Here is a 23,541-nt window from a genome sequence, read left to right as displayed (position 1 = left end):
ACTCGAAATATTCGTCTGAGACCCCATAAAGTATATATATTCTTGATCGTCTTGAAATTTTATGTCGATCTAGCCATGTCCGTCCGTCTGTCCGCCCGTCCATCCGTCCGTCCGTCTGTCCGTCCGTCCGTCCGTCTGTCTGTCAAAGGCACGCTAACTTCCGAAGGAGTAAAGCTAGCCGCTTGAAATTTTGCGCAAATACTTCTTATTAGTGTAGGTCAGTTGGTATTGCAAATGGGCCATATCGGTTCATGTTTTGATATAGCTGCCATATAAACCGATCTTGGATCTTGACTTCTTGAGCCTCTAGAGTGCGCAATTCTTATCCGATTGGGATGAAATTTTGCACGACGTGTTTTGTTATGATATCCAACAACTATGCCAAGCATGGTTCAAATCGGTTTATAACCTTATATAGCTGCCATATAAACCGATCTTGGGTCTTGACTTCTTGAGCCTCTAGAGTGCGCAATTCTTATTCGTTTGGAATGAAATTTTGCACGACGTGTTTTGTTATTATATTCAACAACTGTGTCAAGTATGGTTCAAATCGGTCCACAACCTTATATAGCTGCCATATAAACCGATCTTGGGTCTTGACTTCTTGAGCCTCTAGAGTGCGCAATTCTTATCCGATTGGGACGAAATTTTGCACGACGTGTGTTGTTTTGATATCCAACAACAGTGCCGAGTATGGTTCAAATCGGTTTATAACCTGATATAGCTGCCATATAAACCGATCTTGGGTCTTGACTTCTTGAGCCTCTAGAGGGCGCAATTCTTATCCAATTTGAATGAATATTGGCACGTAGTATTTTGTTATGATATCCAACAACTGTGCCAAATATGGTTCAAATCGGTTTATAACCTGATATAGCTGTCATATAAACAGATCTGGGGACTTGACTTCTTAACCTTTTAGAGGGCGCAATTCTTATCCGAATTGGCTGAAATTTCGCAAGACGTTTTTTATTGTTACTTTCAACCACTGTGTCAAATAAAATGCAAGTCGGTTCACAACCTGATTTAGCTGCCATATAAACCGATCTGGGATCTTGACTTCTTGAGCCTCTAAAGGTAGCAATTATTATCCGATTTGCCTGAAATTCTGTACGACGTATTCTCTCATGACCATTAACATACGTGTTTATTTTGGTCTGAATCGGTCTATAGCCCGATACAGCTCCCATATAAATCGATCTCTCTATTTTACTTCTTGAACCCACAAAGAGCGCAATTCTTATTCGAATTGGCTGACATTTTACACAGGTCTCCAACATAAATATAATATAATTGTGGTCCAAACCGGACCATATCTTAATATCGCTCTAATAGCAGAGCAAATCTTTTCTTATATCCTGTTTTGCCTAAGAAGAGATGCCGGGAAAAGAACTCGACAAATGCGATCCATGGTGGAGGGTATATAAGATTCGGCCCGGCCGAACTTAGCACGCTTTTACTTGTTTTTACTGTACTTGCTCCCTAAACATTAACAAAAAAATGTTGACCCTAACAATATTTGTAGCCTCCACAGCAAATCTTCTTATATGTAACAAGTAAAAGCGTGCTCGGCCGGGCCGAATCTTATATAACCTCCACCATGGAGCGCATTTGTCGAGTTCTTTTCCCGGCATCTCATCTTAGGCAAAAAAGGACATAAGAAAAGATTTGCTCTGCTATTAGAGCGATATCAAGATATGATCCGGTTCAGACCACAATTAAATTATATGTTGGAGACCTGTGTAAAATGTCAGCCAATTCGAATGAGAATTGCGTCCTTTGGGGGCTCAAGAAGTAAAATAGAGAGATCGATTTATATGGGAGCTGTATCGGGCTATAGACCGATTCAGACCATAATAAACACGTATGTTGATGGTCATGAGAGGATCCGTCGCACAAAATTTCAGGCAAATCGGATAATAATTGCGACCTCTAGAGGCTCAAGAAATCAAGACCCAAGATCGGTTTATATGGCAGCTATATCAAAACATGGACCGATGTGGCACATTTACAATACCAACTGACCTACACTAATAAGAAGTATTTGTGCAAAATTTCAAGCGGCTAGCTTTACTCCTTTGGAAGTTAGCGTGCTTTCGACAGACAGACGGACGGACGGACATGGCTAGATCGACATAGAATGTCGCGACGATCAAGAATATATATACTTTATGGGGTCTCAGACGAATATTTCGATTAGTTACAAACAGAATGACGAAATTAGTATACCCCGCATCCTATGGTGGAGGGTATAAAAATCAATTTGTGCTTGTTTGTTTTTTAATCCCTTACAGACTTTAAAACGGCTGAACCGATTTTCTTGAAATTTTCACAGATGGTGCATAATAGTCTTGCGGTTAGAATGGGGAACTTAATTTTGGGATATACGAAGGGTGCGGACCCTCCCCTTTACCTTAATTCTCAGAAAGACCAGATCTCGGAGATGAGTCGTACAATTTAGGCGAAATTTTATTTACTCTCTTATAAAAACCTAAAAGCAAACATTTTGTATCCGAATTACGAATTACCTTGGGGGGACGCCCCAATCCAAAACCTACTAAATACTAATAAAGATCAATCACGACAATATGGGACTCAAATGAAATATATTTAAGATTAGAAAACGTATCTGATGTGCAATTGTTGGGCGAAGTGTTTAGGGGTTCACCACAACCCCCAAAACACTCCTAAATCGGACATATTTACCGACCATGGCAATATGGAACTCAATTGAAGGGCATTTGCGAGTAGAATACGAATCTGATATGAAAATGCGGGACCAAGTGTTTGGGGCATCGCCCCTTCCCCAAAGCACCCCGCAAAGAGTTCAAATTTACCGACCATGACAATATGTGGCTCAAATGAAAGGTATTTGAGATTAGAAAAGGAATTTGATAACCAATTTTGGGACCAAGTGTTTGGGGGACGCCTCATCATAAAAACTCCCCTTAAAATAATGACAATATGGGCTTTAAACAAATGGTATTTTAGAGTAGAGCATGAAGGTAATATTTCTAAGGGTCAAGTGTCTAGGGGGCCACCTTATTGCCGAAAACACCAAAAAATCGGACATCTGGAGAATATCGGGCTCAACTTAACTCTTTTAAGAATGAAGTACATCTAACATTCAAACTTAAATGACCGGGTTCGAACGAATTCATATACCAATAAACATCATATGGGATTCAGATAAAGGAATATAAATTGTTACAGTAAGTCAAACGATATATATACTATTTTCGTAGAGTGGTATTTCACGAAAAGTTTTTAAATTATTCAAAGGATAATTTTGTTTCATATGAAGTAAAAGAAGGCGCAACGGGGCGGGCCTGGATCAGTTATTAAAATATTGCCAATTTTGAAACCATCTTTGGATTTTGGAGATTTTGTCAAAAAAAAAAAAAATGGGCAGAATTCAACATTAGTTTTTGTAAGAAATTTGTAGCTGCAAAATTCCAAAAGAATTATTAAGATATCTACAATATATTCGCTTTTTTCCTAGAAAAATAGACTAATGAAGAAATAGGTAATCCCGTGCTAAGTTCGGTCAGGCCGAATTTTGGGAACCCACCTCCATGAAATCTGCAAAAATGTAAACATAATAAATTTAGTTGTACGGCATGATTTTATTCTACATACCAAACTTCTGTACAACCAGCACAAATTAAAACTTCTAGGAACCTAACAAGGATAATCGCGAGACCGGTTTACATGGGAGCTATATCAGATTATAAACTGATTTGGACCGTATTTGGGACAGTTGTTAAAAGTCATAACGGAACACCACATGCAAAATTTCAGCCAAATCGAAAACAAATGCGGCTTTCAAGGGCTCAGAAATTCAAATCGGGAGATAGGTTTATATGGGAGCTATATCAGGTTATAGACCGATGTGAACCGTACTTGGGCCAGTTATTGAAAGTCATAATGAAACACTAGGTGCAAAATTTCAGACAAATCAGACAAAAATTTCGGCTTCTAAGGGCTTAAGAAGTGAAATCGTTAGATCGATTTGTATGTGAGCTATATCCAAATCTGAACCGATGTGGACCATTTGCAATCCTCAATAACCTACATCAATATTAAGTTTGTATGCAAAATTTCAAGTGGCTGGCTTAACGCGTTCGACCGCTATCATGATTTCGACAGACGGGCTTACGGACATAGATGATCGACCCAGAACGTCGAGACGCTCAAGGATATATTGGAAATTTGGACTAGAATCTGGAATTTGAGAACTCGAGGGGTATTCCAATTTTTTAATAAAAAAATTTGGTTTTATTTTAATGCATGTAGTACCCGTTAAAGTTTAAAAACAAACCAAAACAAGTAAAAGCGTACTAAGTTCGGCCGGGCCGAATTTTATATACCCTCCACCATGGATCGCATTTGTCGAGTTCTTTTCCCGGCATCTCTTTTTAGGCAAAAAAATGATATAAGAAAAGATTTGCTCTGCTATTATAGCGATATCAAGATATGGTCCGGTTTGGACCACAATTAAATTTATAGGTTGGAGACCTGTGTAAAATGTCAGCCAATTCGAATAAGAATTGCGCCCTTTGTGGCCTCAAGAAGTAATATAGAGAGATTGATTTATATGGAAACTGTATCGGGCTATAGACCGATTCAGACCATAATAAAAACGTATGTTAATGGTCATGAGAGAGTCCGTCGTACAAAATTTCAGGCAAATCGGATAATAATTGCGACCTCTAGAGGCTCAAGAAGTCAAGGTCCCAGATCGATTTATATGACAGCTATATCAGGTTATGAACCGACTTGTACCTTATTTGACATAGTTGTTGAAACTAACAATACAAAACGTCTTGCAAAATTTCAGCCAAATCGGATAATAATTGCGCCCTCTAGAAGCTCAAGAAGTCAAGTCCCCAGCTATATCAGGTTATGAACCGATTTGAGCCATACTTGGCACAGTTGTTGGATATCATAACAAAATACTACGTGCCAAAATTCATTCAAATTGGAGAAGAATTGCGCCCTCTAGAGGCTCAAGAAGTCAAGAGCCAAGATCGGTTTATATGGCAACTATATCAGGTTATGAACCGATTTGAACCATGCTTGGCACAGTTGTTGGATATCATAACCAAATACGTCGTGCAAAGTTTCATCCCAATCGGATAAGAATTGCGCACTCTAGAGGCTCAAGAAGTCAAGACCCAAGATCGGTTTATATGGCAGCTATATCAAAACATGGACCGATATTACCCATTTACAATACCAACCGACCTACGCTAATAAGAAGTATTTGTGCAAAATTTCAAGCGGCTAGCTTTACTCCTTCGGGAGTTAGCGTGCTTTCGACAGACAGACGGACGGACAGATGGACGGATATGGCTAGATCGACATAAAATTTCACGACGATCAAGAATATATATACTTTATGGGGTCTCAGACGAATATTTCGAGTAGTTACAATCAGAATGACGAAATTAGTATACCCCCCATCCTATGGTGGAGGGTATAAAAAAGGAAAAAGTAAGGTATTAAGGAATGTTTTTTTAATAAAGACAAATCAGTGAACATTTTTTTTTACCAAAAAGTGCAGAAAATACACTTTTTGTCACATTTTTGACTTACAAACCATATAACTTTTAACTAAAATATCAGATGTGGATACTTTTGCAGCAAAGTCGTTGTAAATTTTGTCACAAATCTAAATCATGCGTAAAAATGAAAATTGAACCACAAATGCCTTCGTAAACAGCTAACTACGAAGCACGGTCCAAATTGCAAAACATGGACCGATTTGGCCCATTTACAATCCCAGCTACACTAATATAACATATAGTTTTACTCCTTTTAAAGTTAGCATGCTTTCGACAGACAGACGGACGGACATGGCTCGATCGACTTAAAATGACATAACGATCAAGAATATATACTTAATGGGGTCAGAGAAGCATATTTCGAGGTGTTACGAACAGAATTACGAAATTAGTATATCCCCATCCTATGGTGGAGGGTATACAAATTAAAACTTTATTCACAAAACTTAATGCAGCTTTAAACAGGGTTTATTTGGCAGTTCTGTAATATAATATTATTCAATTCTATTTTTTTACCTTTAAACTTTCGTCCGTCTGTCTGCCTGTCCGTTCGTCTGTCTGTCTGTCGAAAGCGCGAAAAAAGCTAGGCGCTTAAAAATTTGCACACATAATTTTTATTAGTGTTGTTCGGTCGTAAATGGGCCAAATCGGTCAGTGTTTTGATATCTCATTGCGCCTCTAGAGGGCGCAATTCACGTCCGATTTGACTGAAATTTTGCACGTGTTGTTTCGGTATTGCCTGTAACAACTGTGCTTAGCATGGTTTAAATCCTCATAAAGCTGCCATATAAATCGATCTTGGGTTTTGATTTCTCGAGCTCTTTGAGACGCAATTCTTATCCGATTTGGCTGTAATTTTGCATGTGTTGTTTTGATATCACTTCCAACAATTGTGCTTAGTATGGTTCAAATCCGTTCATAACATGATATAGCTGTCATATAAACCGGACCGAGATCTTAACTCCTTCAGCCTCTATAGCGCGCAATTCTTACCCGATTAAACTGAAATTTTGCATCAGATGTTTTGTTATGACTTCCAACAACTCTACTAAGTATGGCGCAAATTGGTACATTACATGATATAGCTGCCATAGAAACCGATCATGCATCTTGATTTCTTGAGCCTCTTGAGGGCGTAATTCTCATTCGATATGGCAGACATTTTGTACCACGGCTTCTCCCATGACCTTCAACATACGTGTTCAATATGGTCTGAATCGATCTTTAGCTTGATACAGCTCCCATATAAACCGATCTCCCGATTTTAACTTCTTGCGCCCCTACAAGGCGCAATTATGATCCGAATAGACTGAAATATTACACAATGACTTCCACAATGTTCAGCATTCAATTCATTTATGGTGCGAATCGAACTATAACTTGATATAGCTCCAATAGCATAACAGTTCTTATCCATTATTCTTTCTCTAAGAAGAGATACTGCGCAAGAAGTCGACAAATGCGATCCATGGTGGAGGGTATGTAAGATTCGGCCCGGCCGAACTTAGCACGCTCTTACTTGTTTTACATATAAAAAAGCAGTGGGCGCAGACAAAATAAACATTTTCAAACATTCAAACAAAATTTGTTTTAATAACGGCAATCAGCTGTTTTAAGTCAGAGGTTGATCTAAATTTAAGCGCTCACTAGCATACATGATATTCATAGAGATGGGTTTCTACCTTTTTTGGGTATTTATAATTTTGCAAATACTAAATACTACTAATTTCCATTAAGGAACAGGGGATAATTCTCTCATATCAATGAGTGCAGGCCGATTAAAGTTTAAGCGCAATGATAAGGGCCTCCTTTTTTATGCCGAGTCCGAACGGTGTGCCGCTTAGTGACACCACTTACTAAAGAAGATTTAACAGGGCGGATATAGCTGCCATATAGACCGGTATCCCGAAATTGTGTAATGAGCCTTTAAAAGGAGATATCTGCAAATTGAGAAAAATTTAGAACCCGGGTATTTATGATCTGTAGATATTCAATGTTCGCCGCTATTTAGGTTTAGGTGCCTACAAAATGATAGCAGCTGTTCTAAAGGGTTGCACACTCCACCGTAGACTTGGTACGATGTAAGATATGCATCACTTTGGCAGTCTCGGAAGGCAACACCATTACGAACGAACACTACACCCGGTGGTGGGGTCACATTTTTTTGGCCAAGAGAACACAAAATTTCAATTTCAGTGCTACATGTCGAAAACAAAGCTACTCTCTTTTGGACAACCACCATTACTCTTAAATAAATCGAGTGTAGCGTTTGATCTATGGCATGCGGCACCATCATGTTGAAGCCACATGTCGTCCAGGTCCACTTCTTCCAATTCGGACCGAAAACAATCAGTGAGTTTTGTGCTATAGCGTTATACATTCACGGTAATGTTTCGGTTGACGCCGCCGGCATGCAAACCACACCAAGCAGTTTTTTTCATAAAAATGTTCTTTAAAATAAATCAGGAATTAAATACTACTCAAAAACAGTTAATCTCACTAGTATTACCAATAATAATTTATAGTAAAGGGTGATTTTTTTGAGGTTAGGATTTTCATGCATTAGTATTTGACAGATCACGTGGGATTTCAGACATGGTGTCAAAGAGAAAGATGCTCAGTATGCTTTGACATTTCATCATGAATAGACTTACTAACGAGCAACGCTTGCAAATCATTGAATTTTATTACCAAAATCAGTGTTCGGTTCGAAATGTGTTCATTCACCGTAACGTTGCGTCCAACAGCATCTTTGAAAAAATACGGTCCAATGATTCCACCAGCGTACAAACCACACCAAACAGTGCATTTTTCGGGATGCATGGGTAGTTCTTGAACGGATTCTGGTTGCTCTTCACTCCAAATGCGGCAATTTTGCTTATTTACGTAGCCATTCAACCAGAAATGAGCCTCATCGCTGAACAAAATTTGTCAAAATTTGAACACATTTCGAACCGAACACTGATTTTGGTAATAAAATTCAATGATTTGCAAGCGTTGCTCGTTAGTAAGTCTATTCATGATGAAATGTCAAAGCATACTGAGCATCTTTCTCTTTGACACCATGTCTGAAATCCCACGTGATCTGTCAAATACTAATGCATGAAAATCCTAACCTCAAAAAAATCACCCTTTACATATAATAAAAAGTTAACATTAAAAAATTTGTCTTAAAACTTTTTGTATTGAGAGTTCACAACTAGCCGATTACTATCTTAGGTGTATGTCCATAGTGGCATGGGGCCACACCCTCTTTTCAATCTAACATAGGCCAAAAATGAGCTTTGTCACTCAAGATCGGTCACCAAATCCGAATTTCGGTAGTAAATATCTATGATTTGCACACAATCTTCGTTCGTGTACATTACCATAATGAAAATGTTATGTTTACAGAATAAATATACATATATCCATATGAAGTTGGAACTCAATACAGAAGGCCACTAGAATAGAAGGTGAATTGATTGTGTTGTCCCCCCTACTACTACCAAATTTCACATGAACATTCAATTAAGGACCAACGGATTCTCCTATCATATCAATGAGTGCCGTCCGAGTTGGCCATCATTTTTGTGTCAGTCCGAACGGCATGCCGCATAGCGATGTTACTTGGTAGACAAGTTTTAATATGGCAGGATACCTCACAAATATAGCCAGCATAAGCAAGGAGATAACCACAGCGCAAATATATTCTAACCTAAATATATTCTAAATCTTCGTAAAAATCTAGAACGTTTTAATGTGCCGTATTTCTTTCGTTGTCAATTATAAAACTCGGTTTTGAAAATGTGAAATACTAATTATCGATCACATATAGACAATCCTGAGTACATAGTTTACTCAGAGAAATTTGTAACAACAAAAAGTCTGGTGGAAATAGGACAGCAGTACTTTCGGTTGTTTTCAAATGGTAAAAAGTTAAAAAAGCTTAAAACATATCAAAATTTGTTATATCATCTTAACTCTTAATTTTACAATTTGTTCCAATTTTTTATGATTATCACATTTTTGTTCGGATTTAGATAACAGTGGAAAAATAACTACTGCTATTAGATTTATACTTGTGAACAAAAAAGTGACGCCTAAAATTACTTTTGTTTAGAAGTTCAAACATTTTCCATTGATTTATCTAAAAGTTTTAATTTAATATCAGCAGACTGGCGCAATTCGTATGTCTATTCGATGGTCTTCAAAATTTACTTCATTTTTGATCCGAATCGGACTATAACTTGATATAGCTCCAATAGCATAACAATTCTTATCCATCATTCTTTGTTTGTCTAAAAAGAGATAACGCGCAAAGACATCGACAGAACTCGAACTTGCAGAACTACGTAGTGACTATAAACCAATTCAATAGCAACCGTTGAAAAAGATTGTAAATAGCATGGAAACAAAAAATATTTAAGAGTTGATGAAAGTGTAAATTATTCAATTTAAATCACTGAACAACTTGCTATCGGTAAGCTTAAGATTTGTACATACATCCAATTTTATGTACATTATTTAGGTTTTAAATTGAACTAAATATGTATCACCCAAAACTTCGTTGTCGTTTGTAAAACTTATTTCGCATCAAAAAGGCATAAAACTGCTTTTCTTCCATTGACATTCAGGCCGTCCGGCCCCCTTCATTCTTAAATCTTTGAAATTTATCGTCGAAAGACGTTTGCTTGCTATGGCTTGACGATTTTCCAATGCATAATGTGGCGAAAATGGCAAAAAGTCAAAGCTTCAGAAATCATCCAGTAACGCTGTGAGAAAATCCGCTATTTTATGATTTTATATTGTTTTTCTACATATATATAAATACATATGCATGAATAAACATTATGTGATGTGAAATACACTCATACCAGAATATGTGCTTGTTGGTGCCTATTAGCATCCAAGAGCGTAAATATTTGAATATATCTTAACAATATATGAATGTTTAATGATGGCACATTTGAACGTTTAGTGTAAAATATGAATTATGCAATATATGTGTTGCATCTTCATTTTTATGAGAGCCAAATTTCACTGACATGGAAGTAGTGATGTCAGCTTCAAATTCCTTTACTTAAATATTTATAGCGAAAATAAACTTTAGAATGCAAAAGGTCCGTTTTAAGTTTAAAATAATTTCCTCTTCATTTAACATGCAGCTGCTTAGTCATTTACAATATTTCCCAAAGTTTGACTTATTCGTATTAAATGCAAGGAATTTCGGTGCCATATGAATTAAAGCTAAAAGTCGTTGAAAGTCGATTTCGAGTGTCGGAAGTGGTACTGAAATGCTACAAAAGGAGGAATTTTTGCATCGTACTGTCACGGGTCAATCCGAATATCATTGTTGCCAAGGTAATGCCCTCCTATTTGGTGAGATCAGAAGGGTGTTTTGTATTACGATCTACTGACAACAGATCAGTCAATCACAGAGAATTTGTATCGCAGACATTTAGTACAGCTATATTAAAACTTCTCTATCAGAACAAATTATGAGATCAATTAATAGATCTACTAAAGCAGTTAAGAGGAAACAAGAGCGTGCTAAGTTCGGCCAGCCGGGCTGAACCTCATATATACACTCCACCATGGATCGCATTTGTCGAGTTCTATGTGCGGTATCTCTTTTTAGGCAAATAAAGAATACTGAATAAGAATTGAGCCTTGTTGGGGCTCAGAAAGCATAATCGGGAGATCGCTTTATATGGGAGCTGTATCAAGCTATTGATCGATTTGGACCATATTAGACACGTATGTTGAAGGTCATGAGAGAAGCCGTTGTACAAAATTTTTTCCAAATCGGATGAGAATTGCGCCCTCTAGAGGCTCAAGAAGTCAAGAACTTAGATCGGTTTATATAGCAGCTATATCAGGTTATATACCGAATTGCGCCGTACTTAGCACAGTTATTGGAAGTCATAACAAAACTCCTCATGCAAAATTTTGGTCAAATCGGACGAGAATTGCTCGGCCAAGATCGACTTATATGGCAGCCAAGATCGGCTTATATGGCAGCTATATCAAAACATATACCGATTTGAACAATACTTAGCGCAGTTGTTGGAAGTGGTACCAAAACACTACGTGCATAATTTCAAATCGGTCAAATAGGACGAGAATAGCGCCCTCTACAGGCTCAAGAAGTCAAGACCCAAGATCGGTTTATATGGCAGCTATATCAGGTTATTGTCCGATTTAAACCATACTTGGCACAGTTGTTGGATATCAAAACAAAACACGTCATGCTAAATTTCATTCGAATCGGATAAGAATTGCGCCCTATAGAGGCTCAAGAAGTCAAGACCCAAGATCGATTTATAAGGCAGCTATATCAAAATATGGACCGATTTGGCCCATTTACAATCCCACCCGTAGGTCGGGCTAATAACAAGTATTTGTGCAAAATTGCAAGCAACTAGCTTAACTCCTTCGAAAGTTAGCGCGCTTTTGACAAACAAACGGACGGACATGGTTAGATCGACATAAAATGTCACGACGATCAAGAATATGTTGGAGGGTATAAAAATTAGATACGAATCTTTAAAGAGACATAACAAGTAAAAAGGCATTAAGTTCGATTGGGCCGAACTATGGATACCCACCACATATGTTACATGTGCTGTGTGGCATATGGTACCGCTTTGTTGGAACCACATGTCATGCAAGTCATGCTCTTTGCATTATCTTTGAAGAAGAACGGTCCAATGATCCCATCAGCCCATAAGCGGCACCAAACTGTGACTTGTTCTGAATGCATTGGTAGCTCTTGCAATGCTTCTTGCTGATCTTCACTCCAAAATCGACCATTCTGCTTATTTACACACCCACTGCCAAAAATGAGCTTTTTCATACAACGCCTATATTCTCCATTAACACAAACTGGTCCATATATTTTACGAAGAATCTTTCTCCCAAACACTCCAAGCACTACCTCGTCTACATTCACAAGTACTTATGCCTCAGAACCGTATAACAAAACGGGGTAGTATCAGTGTCTTGTATAGTATAATCTTCGTCTGTCGAGACGTGGCCTTGTTTCTAAACTTCTTAGTCAATCCAAAGTAGCACCTTGTTTGCCAGTATTATTCTTCGCTTTATCTTAAAACTGGTGTCATTGGTTTCGACTACGGCGGTGCCGACGTAAATAAAGTTGCTGACTATCTCAAAGTTGTTGTTCCTAACTTTTCTTTATCTGATCGGTTATACATTTTATACCATCCTTTCTGTCTTATTTCCATTTACTGCCAGATCCATTTTCAACTATTCTCATGCTCCATGCTCAAACGGGTGCGAACCTTTGTTGCAACTAGGAAATGATCCGAATCTATATTGCTTCCACGGATCCATCTTTCATCTAACACGCTGCATGAATGCCTTCCATATATCACAACGTGATCAATTTGGTTCCTCGTGTTTTGATCGGATGACAGCCATGTGGCTTTGTGAATATTTATGTTGAAATCTGGTGCAGCTAACTACAACGTTTATCGCCGCGGCGAAGTCTATCAGCCTCAATCCATTACCTAACTTTGCGACTGTTGGACCAAAAATATTTTCCTTTCCTATCTTTGCATTTTTATCTCCCAGAACGATTTAAATATTATGGCCGGGGCAGTGATCGTATTCTCTCTCTAGGTTAGGTTAGGTTTAAGTGCAGTCTGCCATCAGACGCATTTAGACGTTTTCGTCCATTGTGGTACCACAGGAACAGAAGAAGAAAGATGCCTTCTAGTTCCTAGCATTGAACTATCCACATCGTTTTAAAAAGCGAATGTTCACTTCCGCTAAATCAGACAGTTTGTCAAAGAAATGAGAACCTAAAATGGAACTCCTTCTGACTGCTAGTGCGAGACACACACTCAGAAGGTGTTATATAATCTCTCTTCTTCGATCTTCTGCAAAAGTCGTTGCTGGTAATCTTCCGTCTGTCAGCATGTTTTCCGATTAGACAGTGACCTCTCATGATGGACATAATGACTGAGACATCTGTTCTAGTCTAGATTAGGCCACATAGTTTTGGAATGCTCACAGCCCCCTCTTTGTGATCATCTATCATTCGTTGTCCTTCGGGTCTGGTCCTGAAAACTTAGCTTACAAGTCGCTAGAGGTATACCCGCAGATTCCAGTATGCCTGAAATGTAAAGGGAAGTTCCAAGTCTAGCAAGCTCGCCCGCCTTTCATTTTCCTGGGATATCTCAGTGGCCCGGCACCGAGAACAGGTGAATTTTGAACTGTTCAGCCATCTCGTTGAGAGATCTGCGAGGGTGGTTTTGTGTTCAGAAATTCTCCAGAGATTTTATGGCTGCCTGGCTGTCTGAGAAGATATTTATACCAATCGTCGTAATGATATTATATCTTAGCCATTCCACCACTTTCTTAATTACAAGGATCTCCGCTTGATACACACTGCAGTGGTCGGGTAGTCTTTTTGATATGACCAGTTCTAGATCTTAAGAGTACACCCCAAAGCCCACCTGGTCGTTTAGTTTAGAACCATCCGTATAGAAGTCTATGTAACTTCTGTTACCAGGGATATCTGAGTTCCAGTCGGTTCTATCAGGAATAGTGGTACAGAACTTTTTATCAAAAATCGGCTCAAGTAGGGAGTAATCCACACTGCCTGGAACATCGATTATTGTATCAAGTATAACACAGTGTACTTAGCCGCCACATGAACATTGAGAAAGCTCCCTTATCCTCACGGCAGTGGTCGCTGCAATGTGTCTAGCCACAATGTCCAAAGGCATTAGATGTAGCATTAAATTCAGTGCATCAGATGGTGTCGTCCTTAGTGCGGCTGTGATGCACAAACAAGTCATCTTTGGACCCGGTTAAGTATTGATCAGTAGGTGGACTTTTGAAGCTCCGTCCACCAGACCACAACACCATATAGCATTATAAGTCTGACAACTGTAATATATACCCAATGCATGACACATGGTCTAAATCACCAACTTTTGCCAGGTGTATAGGGCAAGAGTTGCCTTCTTGTCCTTTCTAAAATGTTGGATTTGAAGTTCAATTTCCTGTCCATCAAACCACCCAGGTATTTTGCTCTTTCTCTTAATGGAACATTCTCTCCTCCCAAGAAGACAGGATCCACTATAGGCAATTTGTATCTCCTGCTGAAAAGAACTGATTCTGTCTTGCACGGATTATACCTAGACCACTTTCGGGAGCCCACTTTGCTATTGCACGTAGAGCTTTCTGAAGTATATCTCTTAAAGTGCTACACACATTAAGAGGAATACTACTTGACGTTGGTTTTACATTATTGAAAGCCCCTTCTACATCAAGAAATGCTTCCATTGTTTTTCCTTGGCTGGGAGAGAACCCTATATATAGTCGACTAGGTCATAGAGTGATGTTTCAGTGGATTTGCCTTTACTATATGTACGTTTTTGCCGCGACAGGCGATCTCCAGGAATCTTTGCCCTAAGATATGTTTCTATCAACCTCTCAAGAGTCTTCAGCATAAAGGATGACAGACTAATAGGACGAAAATCTTCCGCTTTCGTGTGGTAGAAATGAGAAAGACCTTCGTGTCCTTCCATTCCACATGTATATATGACATTCTGATGCAAGCAAAGACACAGACACAGCTTACAATTCAACCGGTGATACATCATCAGGGCCTGGCGACTTAAAGGAGGCGAAACTTCTTAAAGCCCAAAAGACTTCGGCTCAGACACAATTTCTCTCGGCTTGGTACTAGGACATGCTGACACAAGCGTGTCATTCAGGGCCTTCGTGATCCGCTTAACCACTATGTCTATATTCTCCGCAGTTTTCATTCACCCTTCTGACCTAGAAGGGATAGACGTGCAGAATTTTTGCCGCATTTCTCTTTCTAGGCGCTCATAGAAAATAACCTTGGTCTGCTCGTCTTTGTCTTCCGTCAGGGCATGGGCACAAATAAGGCTGATGTTGATGAATTTGGCTTTTATGCGGATTTTGGCTATCCTCTCATCAGCTGGAGTAAAACTTAAGACAAGGTGTTTCAGTCTCCGACTTACAATTAAATCACAGCCAAATTCATCCTCGTGTAATGACAACTATATGTACTATATGTATATGTATAGTTCGTCACTGTTTGGTGTTGTTATGACGTCATTCCCGGTCCATCGCACTTCCTGTAAGGCGGTTATATCTGCCTTGTACTTCTGCAGAACATCCGCCAGCGCGTATGCTGCACCTTCTCCATAGGCAGAGCGGACATTTCAGGTGCAGATCCGCAAATCATGGTAATTTTTAATTTGGTTGGTTCCTCAACATTATGGGGGGACCGATTTTATTAGTATTCTTTTGTTATTCAGAGTGATTCTTATAGTTTTCCGGGAGCGAGCTACTGGCCCAGCGCCTCAACCTCATGGGCTTTATGGGATCGCACATGTATTCCTCGATGTCGCGAGCCGCTTGCTCCAAGATCCGGCGCTCTCCTCCAGCCACTCCTAACCTGGGAACAGACGCTGATGTTGGCCATTGGTTTTGTGACTCACTCGCCTTATCATCTGGAGTATCATTATCATTCAGTATTTAATTAGGAGCCAGTGCCACCTGACCCCTCACTGAGACCCTCTTCTCGAAAATCGCTGACTGAACGCTGTCGCATTTACAGCTACTTCGCATAAAAACGAAGCTTTCCATTATCCGCAATCTGTAGACGTGCCCGGTAGCTTTCAGCTAAGCTTCCCGTGGATGGACACTTCACAAGTTCCAGACTGCGTGGTGCTAAAAGTTATCCCGTGTCGGCCGGATAGGTAAAATACAGTTCAACCAAAATTATTCTGAAATTAAAAAAATTCATTAAATAACGATTCTCCTCTGCTTCCTACACTTGCAGTACGAGTTAAAAAGCGTGTCGTGCCATTTTTGTTGTTAAAAATCTAATATTACCTCTTGTCCTAGAGCTTGGGTGCATAATTACGTCTGTTTTACGAGCTGACTTTGTTTATTGTGTTCCCTCCTCCTTCTTGTTTAGATTCCAATTTTATTATTATTTTCGTGAACTCTATAAATAAGTGGAAATAGGGAGAAAATATACATTTGAATATTTTGTCCCAATAGGTAGTATGTATCTTGTTGGACGGTGTGCGATGTGCTGGTGGTCCTCTGTGAATATAACTTTCTTTCTAGTTTTGTTTCGCATAATATTCAATTAGCCAATTTCCCTGGAATGTGTTGGGGCATTTATTCAAATGTACAAATACTTGGATATGCGTGTGCTTGTATGCGAGTATAGCTATTGTGCGATTTTCCACGCTCATATAGCACAAACAAAAGATCAAAGGAAACAGCAATATATTTCTATCAATTCACACATACACACAAAAGTTCATCCTCTGTCCAAGTGGAAACTTTAAAGAAAACTTTTCAAATACTCCAATGTCTGAGCCAAAGGAACGGGCAGGAATGTACTGAAGCGAAGCAGGCCAGAATAGGGTAGGGTAGTACACGATGACAACTTTAAAGCTATTTTATAATAATTGAAATAGATTACAATATATTAATACGCTTTGTTGACTCCGAAATATGTTTGCTACAAAAATGTCAACCAGACCAAATGTAACCAGAACGAGACGTGGTGATTCGCATCGAGGCAAACGCCCAAACCAAATGAACGGCGAAACTCAGTTTTGATTCACAAACTACCCAACTATACGCTTTCCCCTTCACACACACACACACATTATCACCACACCACTTGCACAAACACAAAGAATATTTTGAGACCGAAAAAGTTTTTCCGCAACATTTTTCTTCTCCTTTTTACAAATATTTAAAAAGTTTTCTATGGAAATACGAATGTGTGATTGTGCTGTCGGTCTTTAATACAAACATGTGCATATAGACACATTAGGTGAGATCGAAATTCACTATTACTGCATTCGATAAGCTTATAACTTTCTGAACATATCTCAATTAGAATGGTTTTAGAGAATGGTTTATATAGGGTGATTTAAGATTTGAGATTAAAAAAAAAAAACACATAAAATTCAGAAAAATGCATGAAATCTTTATTTAAATAGTACGGTCCATATAATTTAATGTTTGAAGATTATTTCATGCAAATATTGACCGTGACTGCGTCTCAAATGGTCCATCCGCTTAGTCCAATTTTGGCATACTCTCTCCAACATTTCGGCCGGTATCACGCTTCAATGTAGTCTTCCAATGCGTCAAGTTATACATGAGCTTTCCCATAGCCTCACAAAAAACAGTCTAAAGGCGTTAAATCGCATGATATAGGCGGCCAATTGACCGGTCCCAAACGTGAATGAACCGAACTCGTCTTTCAATAATTCCATTGTTACGCGTGCTGTGTGGCATGTGGCTCCGCCTTGTTGTTTCAACACATGTCATGCAAGTCAAGCTCTCGCATTTTAGGCAAAAAAAAAAGTTGGATATTATATCACGCTATATATGATACGAATCGCATCATCTTTGAAGAAGTACGGTCCAATGATGCAACCAGCCCATTAACCGCACCAAACTGTGACTTTTTCTGAATGCATTGGTAGCTCTTCATTGCAAAATCGACAATTCTGTTTATTTACGTTCCCATTGAGCCAAGAATGAGCTTCGTCGTAAAATGGAAGAAGCGCGCGAAGAACTTTCTTAAAAGAGCACGCATTTTGATAATAAAATTCAATAATTTGCAAGCGTTGTTCGTTTGTATGACGATTCATGTTTAAATTATAGACCAAACTGAAGAAACGTGTGTGAGCTGTTTAAACCAGTGTTGCCAAAAAGATAATAGATAAAAATCACCCTTTACATTGCGTCCCCTTCATTGTGAGTATTTGTTTTGTGGCGATACTATTTACGCCATATGTTCTAAGATTGTTATTAGATTAAATCAAACTCGAAATAATTCCTTAATTGCGCGTATTTCTTCAAATAAAACAAGTCAAACAAGGCCGAACTTTGAACTTCCGCCTCATCGGATATACAATGGTGGTCACGTTATCGAAATAATTCCTTAATTGCGCGTATTTCTTCAAATAAAACAAGTCAAACAAGGCCGAGCTTTGAACTTCCGCCTCATCGGATATACAATGGTGGTCACGTTATTAGATACACTTTCGAAACAACAAGTTACGAGTTAGTTATATCATTATATTTCCGCTTATTTTGGGTGTAATGAATCCAAATATGAATTGTTAGACTAGGATGGTAAAAGCTACATGCGACGTCCTCTACAAAAGAGACATTACTCGCAGGTTTTAAATCATGGTGAAGGCAGCATTTATAGTCAGAAAAGTACAATGGGTAACAATTTCAATTGGGTTGCCCAAAAAGTAATTGCGGATTTTTTTATAGAAAGTAAATGCATTTTAATAAAATAATAAAAATTAGAATGAACTTTAATCAAATATACTTTTTTTACACTTTTTTTCTAAAGCAAGCTAAAAGTAACAGCTGATAACTGACAAAAGAAAGAATGCAATTACAGAGTCAAAAGCTGTGAAAAAATTTGTCAACGCCGACTATATGAAAAATCAGCAAGTACTTTTTGGGCAACCCAATATATACGAGCAAACATTTTTTTAATTATTTGCAACCCCATAAAGTATATACAAATATTTTTGATCATTCTAAATAGTCATGCCGATTTTGATTTTGACAAAGTTCCCATATATAGTGGTCCTTCGATATGACTTCTTGCGCCCCTAGAACACGAGTTTTCTTCGATTCGGCTGAAATTTCGCACGGATTTTGGAGCTATATCAGATTATAGACCGGCTTACATAGTATTTGGAGCGATCGTTGGAAGTCTTAACAGAACATTATGTGTAAAATTTCCAACAAATCGGATAGCAACTGTGGATTCAACTGGTTCAAGGTATAAATTCTAAAGATCGGTTTATATGAGAGCTACATATATCAAGCTATAGACCGATTTGGACCAAACATAACAAAATATTGGTCTATTAAGTAGCTATATCTAAAAAAAACCGATCTGAACCATATACGACACGGATGTCGAAAAACCAAATATAAGTCACTGTGTCAAATTTGTTTTGTTTGTTTGTAGTTTGCACAAAATTCTAATTCTAGATTAATCAAAAAATTTTTTTTTCTTTTTAATGAGGTCCATATAATTTAATGTTTGAAGATTATTTCATGCAAATATTGACCGTGACTGCGTCTCAAATGGTCCATCCGCTTAGTCCAATTTTGGCATACTCTCTCCAACATTTCGGCCGGTATCACGCTTCAATGTAGTCTTCCAATGCGTCAAGTTATACATGAGCTTTCCCATAGCCTCACAAAAAACAGTCTAAAGGCGTTAAATCGCATGATATAGGCGGCCAATTGACCGGTCCCAAACGTGAATGAACCGAACTCGTCTTTCAATAATTCCATTGTTACGCGTGCTGTGTGGCATGTGGCTCCGCCTTGTTGTTTCAACACATGTCATGCAAGTCAAGCTCTCGCATTTTAGGCAAAAAAAAAAGTTGGATATTATATCACGCTATATATGATACGAATCGCATCATCTTTGAAGAAGTACGGTCCAATGATGCAACCAGCCCATTAACAGCACCAAACTGTGACTTTTTCTGAATGCATTGGTAGCTCTTCATTGCAAAATCGACAATTCTGTTTATTTACGTTCCCATTGAGCCAAGAATGAGCTTCGTCGTAAAATGGAAGAAGCGCGCGAAGAACTTTCTTAAAAGAGCACGCATTTTGATAATAAAATTCAATAATTTGCAAGCGTTGTTCGTTTGTATGACGATTCATGTTTAAATTATAGACCAAACTGAAGAAACGTGTGTGAGCTGTTTAAACCAGTGTTGCCAAAAAGATAATAGATAAAAATCACCCTTTACATTGCGTCCCCTTCATTGTGAGTATTTGTTTTGTGGCGATACTATTTACGCCATATGTTCTAAGATTGTTATTAGATTAAATCAAACTCGAAATAATTCCTTAATTGCGCGTATTTCTTCAAATAAAACAAGTCAAACAAGGCCGAACTTTGAACTTCCGCCTCATCGGATATACAATGGTGGTCACGTTATCGAAATAATTCCTTAATTGCGCGTATTTCTTCAAATAAAACAAGTCAAACAAGGCCGAGCTTTGAACTTCCGCCTCATCGGATATACAATGGTGGTCACGTTATTAGATACACTTTCGAAACAACAAGTTACGAGTTAGTTATATCATTATATTTCCGCTTATTTTGGGTGTAATGAATCCAAATATGAATTGTTAGACTAGGATGGTAAAAGCTACATGCGACGTCCTCTACAAAAGAGACATTACTCGCAGGTTTTAAATCATGGTGAAGGCAGCATTTATAGTCAGAAAAGTACAATGGGTAACAATTTCAATTGGGTTGCCCAAAAAGTAATTGCGGATTTTTTTATAGAAAGTAAATGCATTTTAATAAAATAATAAAAATTAGAATGAACTTTAATCAAATATACTTTTTTTACACTTTTTTTCTAAAGCAAGCTAAAAGTAACAGCTGATAACTGACAAAAGAAAGAATGCAATTACAGAGTCAAAAGCTGTGAAAAAATTTGTCAACGCCGACTATATGAAAAATCAGCAAGTACTTTTTGGGCAACCCAATATATACGAGCAAACATTTTTTTAATTATTTGCAACCCCATAAAGTATATACAAATATTTTTGATCATTCTAAATAGTCATGCCGATTTTGATTTTGACAAAGTTCCCATATATAGTGGTCCTTCGATATGACTTCTTGCGCCCCTAGAACACGAGTTTTCTTCGATTCGGCTGAAATTTCGCACGGATTTTGGAGCTATATCAGATTATAGACCGGCTTACATAGTATTTGGAGCGATCGTTGGAAGTCTTAACAGAACATTATGTGTAAAATTTCCAACAAATCGGATAGCAACTGTGGATTCAACTGGTTCAAGGTATAAATTCTAAAGATCGGTTTATATGAGAGCTACATATATCAAGCTATAGACCGATTTGGACCAAACATAACAAAATATTGGTCTATTAAGTAGCTATATCTAAAAAAAACCGATCTGAACCACATACGACACGGATGTCGAAAAACCAAATATAAGTCACTGTGTCAAATTTGTTTTGTTTGTTTGTAGTTTGCACAAAATTCTAATTCTAGATTAATCAAAAAATTTTTTTTTCTTTTTAATGAGTATTTATCCTCAGTAAGATCAAGAAGATGATAATAGTTATTAAAATCTAAACAAATACGACGAAAAGGATCATCAGTTGCAAAATCGCTTTGATGTTATTGAAAATTAAAAATTTGAAAATTTCTCGTTGGTCTTCTTTCTGTACTGACTCAAGTTTATTTCTGTGAATAGTGTAAGCCAAATCCCAAATAACGGATCCATATTCAAGTGTACTTCGGACAAGAGAAATATATTGTAAGTTCTTAGCAACTGAAGGATTATCAAATTTATTACTGCATCTTTTCATACATTCAAGAGAACTAAAAGATTTATTCACCATCATAGAAATATGTTTTCTAAAATTTAATTTACGATCTAAGAGGATGCCAAGATCTAGAAACGTTTCTTCTATGTCAATTTCGAGACCGTTAAAATGATAACTTTTTGACAATTGTTGCGTTCTATTGAAAGACATTAATTTACATTTCGAGATATTAAGTTCCATTAAATTTACATTACACCACAAACAAAAGATATCAAGATCGAGTTGTAACAAATCCTGCTCAGAAGGAACACAGAGCGATTGGAACATTTTGACGTCATCAGCATACATTAAGATTGGACAATTTTTAATAACAGAAGGTAAATAAATTATAAACAAATTAAAAAGAATTGGACCCAGATGACTGCTCTGTGAGAAACCATATTTCACAATAATTGACTTAGAAAAAGAATCGCCGAAGTGTACATTCTGAACACGTCCAGATAAGTAAGAACTTGAGGAGAAAACCCGATTAAAGATAAGAAAGCCATGATTGACTTCATCGAACGCCTTGCTAAAGTCTGTATATATAGCATCAGTACGTTTCCTTTGCCAAAATCCATCATTGACAAGAGTTACTAACTGTAAAACATTTGTAGCAGTTGATCGAATAAATTGAAGAAACTTGATGGGAGATGTTATCAGCCATAAATATTTGCATTACGTAATTCGAAGCCACATGACGCTGATCTGAACAAATTACATTGAACTACTCAAAAATGTTTGCTTCCTAAGATTTAACATGCTTAGAATTGACTGCCATTAAAATTTCTGAAATCGGTGATAGTGAAAGGAAATCGATTTTTCGCCATGCGTCGGTCCCGTCTAATAAACCAACTCCATCTATGTGTGTCCGAACGTGGCCCCTTACATATTCTGCCATTCTGAAAAAAAATCTTTTATTCCTTTCCTTTAATACTTTAGAAGCAAAAACAGAATAGAAAATAATGTTTAGTGTCAATTTAAGAAGATTTCAACAGACATCTTTCCAGTTTTTCTTTGAGGGAATAATTTAAAAACAGCAAAAGTACATGTATACGTTTATATATATGCATACATACATACATACACACATTGGTATATTCATATTGTTATTGGTAGAGTATGGAATAATAAATATCTGGCAAAACTTTTCCATTAAAAATGCTTAGGGCATTTTATTTAAATTTTGATAATAATTTTCCAACATGTTTTGTAAATGACACGAAGAGCTGTTTTATAGACAAATAAATGTCAATTTAAAAATAAGCCAATATGCTGAATTTATGGTAAAAAATTTCTTTGGTTTCCGTCAATCAAAGTTCGTAACATTGTATGTAAAGGGTGATTTTTTTGAGGTTAGGATTTTCATGCATTAGTATTTGACAGATCACGTGGGATTTCAGACATGGTGTCAAAGAGAAAGATGCTCAGTATGCTTTGACATTTCATCATGAATAGACTTACTAACGAGCAACGCTTGCAAATCATTGAATTTTATTACCAAAATCAGTGTTCGGTTCGAAATGTGTTCATTCACCGTTCAGCG

General features: G+C 37.6%; 1 protein-coding gene and 1 long non-coding RNA gene across 12 annotated transcripts in view; one reads left to right on the top strand and one right to left on the bottom strand.

Moving 5' to 3' along the window:
- The window catches only part of LOC106093003 (fasciclin-3), a 649,496-nt gene that overhangs the window by 176,663 nt on the left and 449,292 nt on the right, over positions 1-23,541 (top strand). The window lies entirely within an intron of this gene.
- On the bottom strand, positions 22,643-23,179 carry LOC106094536 (uncharacterized). Its single transcript, XR_001222571.2, has 2 exons — positions 23,083-23,179; positions 22,643-22,897 (listed from the first exon to the last, which is right to left on the bottom strand). It is a non-coding gene; the product is annotated as an uncharacterized LOC106094536 (long non-coding RNA).

This window comes from Stomoxys calcitrans, chromosome 2 (assembly GCF_963082655.1).
Source record: "Stomoxys calcitrans chromosome 2, idStoCalc2.1, whole genome shotgun sequence".
Lineage (NCBI taxonomy): Eukaryota > Metazoa > Arthropoda > Insecta > Diptera > Muscidae > Stomoxys > Stomoxys calcitrans.
Note: the sequence above shows the minus strand (reverse complement) of the source record. Positions and strands in the feature narration are given on the sequence as shown.